The sequence below is a fragment of the Perca fluviatilis genome, chromosome 11, assembly GCF_010015445.1.
Source record: "Perca fluviatilis chromosome 11, GENO_Pfluv_1.0, whole genome shotgun sequence".
Lineage (NCBI taxonomy): Eukaryota > Metazoa > Chordata > Actinopteri > Perciformes > Percidae > Perca > Perca fluviatilis.
Genome location: NC_053122.1, coordinates 35,558,993 through 35,565,838, shown reverse-complemented (window position 1 = coordinate 35,565,838; position 6,846 = coordinate 35,558,993). Strand labels below are relative to the sequence as shown.

The 6,846-nt window shown below is 41.1% G+C and overlaps 1 long non-coding RNA gene across 1 annotated transcript; it reads right to left on the bottom strand.

The window, feature by feature from the left end:
- Positions 1-4,928: 4,928 nt before the first annotated feature.
- Positions 4,929-6,498, bottom strand: LOC120568837. The gene is made up of 3 exons (XR_005640794.1): positions 6,338-6,498; positions 5,827-6,014; positions 4,929-5,243 (listed from the first exon to the last, which is right to left on the bottom strand). It is a non-coding gene; the product is annotated as an uncharacterized LOC120568837 (long non-coding RNA).
- Positions 6,499-6,846: the final 348 nt, after the last annotated feature.

The window sequence follows — 6,846 nt, the reverse complement described above, 5'->3', positions numbered from 1 at the left end:
CTAGATGTATTTGTTAAAAAGCGAGCAGCAGCATTTTGTACAAGTTGAATACGTGAGACGGAGGTTTGATTCAGACCAACCTAAAGAGCATTACAGTAATCCAATCTTGAACTAATAAGAGCAAGGATCGCCTTTTCTAGATCATGCCTGTTCAGGAAAGGCATAACTTTAGCCAGGAGACGAAGCTGGAAAAAGCTCATTCTAACAACGTTACTGATCTGCTTGTCAAATTTCATGCTGCAATCAAAAGTAAACCCCAAGTTTTTGACAGATGACCTAGTGTAGGATGCCAGAGCTCCCAGATTCAAAGCTGGACCATCTTGCGTGCCTGAAGCACTGAAAATAATACACTCCGTTTTATCTTCATTCAATTTAAGAAAGTTTTCTGAAAGCTACAACTTAATATCAGCGATACAACTAAGCAGGGAATTTAGTGCAACACTGTCATTAGCTTTCATAGGCAAATAGATTTGCAAATCATCTGCGTAACAATTAAATTACTTATTAGGGTTATGCTTTCCTATAATAGCCCCTAAAGGCAACATGTATAAAGAAAACAGAATGGGGCCAAGAATTGAGCCCTGGGGTACCCCATAAGAGAGAGAAGCAGCTGACGAGGAGAGGTCACCAATCATGACAGAAAAGCTCCTATTTGCCAAATAGGAGCTAAACCATTTAAGTGCCGAGCCTCTGATGCCTACACAATGTTCAAGGTGAGAGAGGAGGACTGCATGGTCCACTGTGTCAAAAGCTGCTGTGAGGTCTAAAAGCACTAAAACAGTAGGATTCCTGGCATCTACTGACAAGGCAATATCATTATGTACTCTCAACAGTGCAGACTCAGTACTGTGACGTGATGTAAAACCAAATTGAAATTTTTCAAACACAGAGTTCTGCTGTAAAAAGGCTTGTAACTGTATAAAAACAACTTTTTCCAAAACCTTTGACAGAAAAGGCAGATGAGAGACTGGTCTTAAAAATTGGACAACACTGTGGGGTCAAGATTAGGCTTCTTAAGTAGGGGCCTGACCACAGCATGTTTAAAGGCAGCTGGGACAGAGCCTAAACTAAGAAAAGAATTAAAAAAAAGTAAGAAGACTCGACCCAATGGTGCTATTAAAAACCTCCTTCACCATTCTGGCGGGAACAATGTCTAAAGGACAGTTGGTAGGTTTCATGTGTTGTACCACCTCACTAAGAGAAACTGGCTTAAATTCCTCGAACACAGCTGAGTGTGCAGGAGAAGCAGATAAAAACAATTTAAAATTAGCACTGGCGTTTTTTCGGACAGATGCTATTTTGTCAATAAAATAACAAAGAAATTTCTCACGTCATGATTGAAATATCTGTCAGAGCAGAGGTGCGTGGATTCACAACAGAGTTTATTACATTAAATAACACTCTGGGTTCATGGCAACTGCCGGCTATGACAGAGGAGAGATGCTGCATCTTTGCCACCTTCACAGCCTTCTGGTATGTGGCTGGACTGTCCCTTAATAAACCCAGTGATACATGTAAATTGTCCTTCTTCCATCTTCGTTCAGCTTGTCTGCAATGTTGCCTAAGGGCCCTTGTAGTGTCATTTAGCCAAGGGTCTGCCTTAGGTTTAATAGATTTAATCCGATGAGGGGCAACAGAATCTAGGATTTCAGTGCATGTGGAATGGTACACAGAGAGAATGTTATCTGGGGAGGAGGGAGATACCAGACCATTCTTTACATAAAACTGTGAGCCCACAAACGCAGAAGGAAACTCTCCAGCTGAAGAGGAGGTGATGCAGTGGCGCCTAAAAGCTGAGGAGACAGGCTTAATAGCGGGTGGTGGGACAGTCCGTGTACGTTTTGATAGTTTGTTTTTTCGTTTGAACCACAAAACAAAATAACGAGAAACCAGCTGTTTTTCGTTTGTCGTTTCAAACCTAAAACAAAGAAACGGTAAAAAAAGAGCCGTTCTCCGTTTTTGGTTTCTGAATCCAAAAACGAAAAACGACTAAACCAAATTCAAATAACGGTCTGATTTTGGTTTTTTGAAATTCCTTTTTTCATTTCTCCGTTTGAATATCTACATTAAAAGAAAGACATGTTGGCCACGTGACACGGAAGTAATAGTAAATATGGCCTATAAAAATAAAAGCCAAGCTTTTAGAACGGTCATAATATGCAGCACTAACATTATACCAGAGTAACGTTAGAAGAAAAAAAATCAATCAATAAATAGGCTATAAACCTGGACCGAAAGAAATATGTTAGCAACAGTAGTTTAGTGATTTAATGCCTATCCACGCATCACCAGTCACGTTTAATGAGCGCATTGTTTGGTTCAATTCAGTTGGTAATGGTTAACCTAAGAACTTATTGTGTGTGCAGAGTTGTTACTGTTAGCACTATATTATATAATTAAATTAATATTTAATGTGGTTTCCACCGTAATGGACCAAACTGTTCCCCCAGCAGGTGGCAGTATTTAAAGGGATACTTCACCGATTTAGCATTCAGCTTTGTATCAGTAGAAACCAGATAGTATTTCTGAATGACCGTGCCTCCAAGGGGGTAAGCTTCGCTTCTGAACGCGGTTTAATTACGAATGTTAACTAGCATGTTAGTTAGCAATAATTAGCCTGTGCTTATGTTATCTTCTTACATATACCTACACTCTCCGTCTCTGTAAGATTGGAAATGATTGAGATTTCTCTTGGCACAGCTACCAGAAGACTTCCAACTTTCAGACACGTTGCTCACGTCACATTTACGTTGTCTCTGTCAGTTGGAGGCTGCGCAGTAAAGGAAGAGATCACCGGAAAAGTGCACCGGAAAAGTGCTTCTAATAGCCTTCACTGGTCTCCGTCCAGAGCAACGGGGTCTATTGGTCCATTAATATATATGTCAATGCGTGCCTCCCTCCCTCATGTCCCCCTGAGACGAGAGATTTCTGCATTTGGGGCCTGGAAAAAATCTTCTGATGACGTAAAATGACGATTTTTGCGTCATTGGAAGATTTTTGGGCCAGAGGCAAAGGACTACAGCCAGTAGTAGGATCTACTTCCGTATGTTTTCAACACGCCCACAGGGGGTTGGACTGCAGAGTCTGGCCGAGGTATTCCGAATGAAAACGACTGTCAGCCATCTTGAATCTTCGCTAAACAGGCTTTCGGTTTTCAGCAGAAAACATTTACAACAATTATCTGCATTCAAACTACCGGACGTGTGCACCCGACACGTACACGGGTACAGATCGGAGAATATGGAGGAAACGTTATTACAGACGCAAAACTACCGCACACTACGTGAGCTTCGCCTGCACGGAGACCAGCGGTGCCCACACGTCGCTAGCCGGCTAGGGGACATCCTCATCGGCTAGGTGGAAAGCTAACGCTAGCTGTCCACCTGTCCCAGCCATCCTGCTTGCAAGTGTCTGCTCATTAAACAACAAGCTGGACTACATCCTCCTTCAACGAAAATCCCAACGTGAGTTCAGTGACTGCTGTGTTTTTGTTGTTGTGGAAACATGCCTGAACAACAGTGTACCAGAACCGGGACTATTCAGCGACCAGGCTGCTCGCCGCCCGTGGAGGTGGGCTGTGTTAAACGGACTGGTGTAGAAATAAAATCCAACTAGCTACTGCTAACTGCTGGTGGAGCTTGTGACTGTTAAATGCCGCAATTATCGACATTCCACGCTAATTCACGGCTGTGTTTATACTCTGTGTTTAGCTACACCAATGCTAGTATGTGTTAGCTGAACTTTACGGATCCTGCTTGCAAGTGTCCGCTCATTTAGACCACAAACTGGACTACATCCAACTTCAACGACACTCCCCAGGGGGAGTTCAGAGACTGCCGTGTTTTTGTTGTTGTGGAAACCTGCCTGAATAGTGTACCGGACTGTCCAGCTACCAGGCCTGCTAGCCCTCCGAGCTAGAGATGCTCTGTCGCCAGGTAAAAGAGGTGGGCTGTGTTAACACCGAGTGGCGCAGAAATGTGGTGATTTGTATCCATTTAACTGCTAACTGCTGGTGGAGTTTGTGACTGTTAAATGCCGACCATTCTACATTACACACTAATTCACGGCTGTGTTTATGCTCGGTGTTTACAGCCCACCAAGCGCTAATGCTAGTATGCGTTAGCTGAACTTTACGGAGCCTATAAAGTGTGTGTACTAAATGTAGCCTGTTTCGTATGTCGTTTTTATATATGTTAAATGTGTAACACCACTTGAGTCACGATGAAACGTTGTTTCGTGTATATGGTTGAAATGACAATAAAACACGCTTGAGTTGAGTTGAATGCCTCTGTCGGTCTGTCAAGCGGTAGGCGTGGCTTGGGAGTGGACTCAAAGCAACGAAGCAGGTGCATTCTGGGATTTGGTGTTTTTCATCCATATAAGACCAAAACACATTTTCTGGCTTTTCTCGGCCTAGAAGGCACCAATTTCAATTTTTTTTTCACATTTCTACATTCTACATTTCTACATTTCTACATTCACATAAGTGACCCAATTTAAAGATATATTCAGCTTTCCAGCGGTGAAATATTCCTTTAAATGACTGATACAGATGTATTTATTGTTGTTCATTTCATTTGGTTTTTGATTTTGATTTTATTTGCAACCTAGTTATCATCATCATCCACCCCCAGCCCAGAGTTAAACCTGTATGCCCTTCTGTTTTAACCATGATTCTAACACTGCTATCAGCTTCTTAGCAGCTCAGACAACAAACTCACATCAGAAATGTCCTAATGTAGGCCATCTGGCCAAAAGAATGATGAGAATGTGTCTGTACATCTGGGTGTGTGGCTCTAGTGTTTATAATAGACAATAAGCAGTATGTCATGCAAGTGAACATAATCTAAACATTTTAATAAAATAAATTGATTCATTTATTATTTGCATAAAATAACAACAGATTACAACAAAAGGAGCTTTTTTTAACAGAATTTTTTTTTACAATTTATTATTTACATAAAATAACATAACAGATGAACATAACTCAACTTAACAGGCCCCCCAACAACCACCCTCCTAAAATAAAAACGAACTACACCAACAATCCCCTAACTTCTTATGATGTCCTTCAAAAACAGTAACAACCTCCCCCATCCCTGTAAGCTAAAATTTCTTTTCTTGAAAACTGTCATCCCTGCATTTTGGGCAGTGCAGCGAGTTGGTTGTCCACTGCTCCACGCAGACCCGGCACCCAACGAGGCTGCGGCAGCATGGTGCCACCACTGGGTTTTCCATCACATCTGCAAGATTCAGTATATTTTTTATTTATATTTCAACGGTTGTCTCAAGCAATTTTCATCTGTGTCATTTCACTTGTTAGTGTTACAGTGTGTTAATAGTTATGTATTCCCATTGACTGCAATAATTAACTTTTAATAAAAATTGTAGTCATAGTAATGTTATCCGTCTAAACATTCCCTTGTATCCCCCTATATATCTCTGGTGTCATAAGCCTCTTCTATATTGTATGACAGTAACATCCATATTTTATATCTGCTGGTTACATCTTCACTGAAGCTACATCACACTTATATTGATACAATTATTAAAATCCAATATGCCATTGTTTTATGGCTGCAGGATTACATTAAACAAAGTTTTGGCACATTTCCCTGTAATTAAGCAGTACATATTTGTTTTCTTCTGAAACCCTGGGTTCTGTAGTAGAATCTAAAATAAATCTTTGAACAAAGTTTGGCAGCACAGTGTCCGTTTATAATGTTGAACCCTTTAATGTGACAGGCGACTTTGAAAAGGGTAATGCAATGACTTGATTTTACTGCAGAATATGACTTGTTTGTAGATAATTTACAACTGACTAACCTCTGCATATAAGGCACTGAAAAGTTGACCTCACTGTGGCCACCTGGTCACCAGTCAGAGCCACCGTGCTGACCCTGTTTGCCCGAGCGTATTGCCCCAGGTCCCGCAGAGCTTTCGGAATAGCTGGCAGCTCTACAGCTGCCAGCACCAGCTCCTCGACCCATCCCACAGTTTGGCCATCAATGCCACTGTGGGGTACAAAAAAGTTAGTTTACACTATTCAAGCAAGTTATGCTGAACAGCCACGTTGATTATTTGCTGTTGTGTTTCATATCTATATTTTTGGTTTTCATGACCTAACCCAACTTTACATAAGGACTCCACCATAGATATTTTGGTTTCACACTCATCCCTTTTCCGCAGAAATGGTTATAAAACCAGCTCCTTAACCACAATCGCAATAAAAACTTGTTTTAAATGTGATCCAAAACCTGCTCAAGCTCATCCTCCAAAAAAAACCCTCCTAGAACGCAACAAACTTACTAAATAAGGTTATCAAAATTAAACGTACCAGAATTCAAAAACAGACGAGCCCCCAATTTGTTACGACCCCGGCTCTCAGGCCGCAACAAAGAAGGAGGATGCAACTCAGGTTTACAAAGATTAACATAAATTTATTTAAAACAACACAAAACAAAAGAATAGTGTGGCAGGCGCAAGCACCGACACTAGCGTCTGGGCGGGCAGACCTAAATAGGTTGGGCTACTGGCCAGGTGCTCCCAATCTCCTTAATTGCCTGCAGTGAGAAACACACAGAGAGCACATAGTACAGAGGTCCAACACCAAGAGCTCTCGGGGTTGTCACACCTTTTAACCAGTTTATTTGTATTCAGCATACTTTAAAATAACTTAATTTGATAATAACTAATCAACATCTCCATTGCTGGATGGTTTTTGACTGAATTTATTGGTCTCTGTGAATTTGCTTATGTTGAAAAGGGCTCATTGACTTGAAATTCAAAATTTAAATGTACATGTGGAGACTCTGGAGTATTAAAGCGCCCATATTTTACTCATTT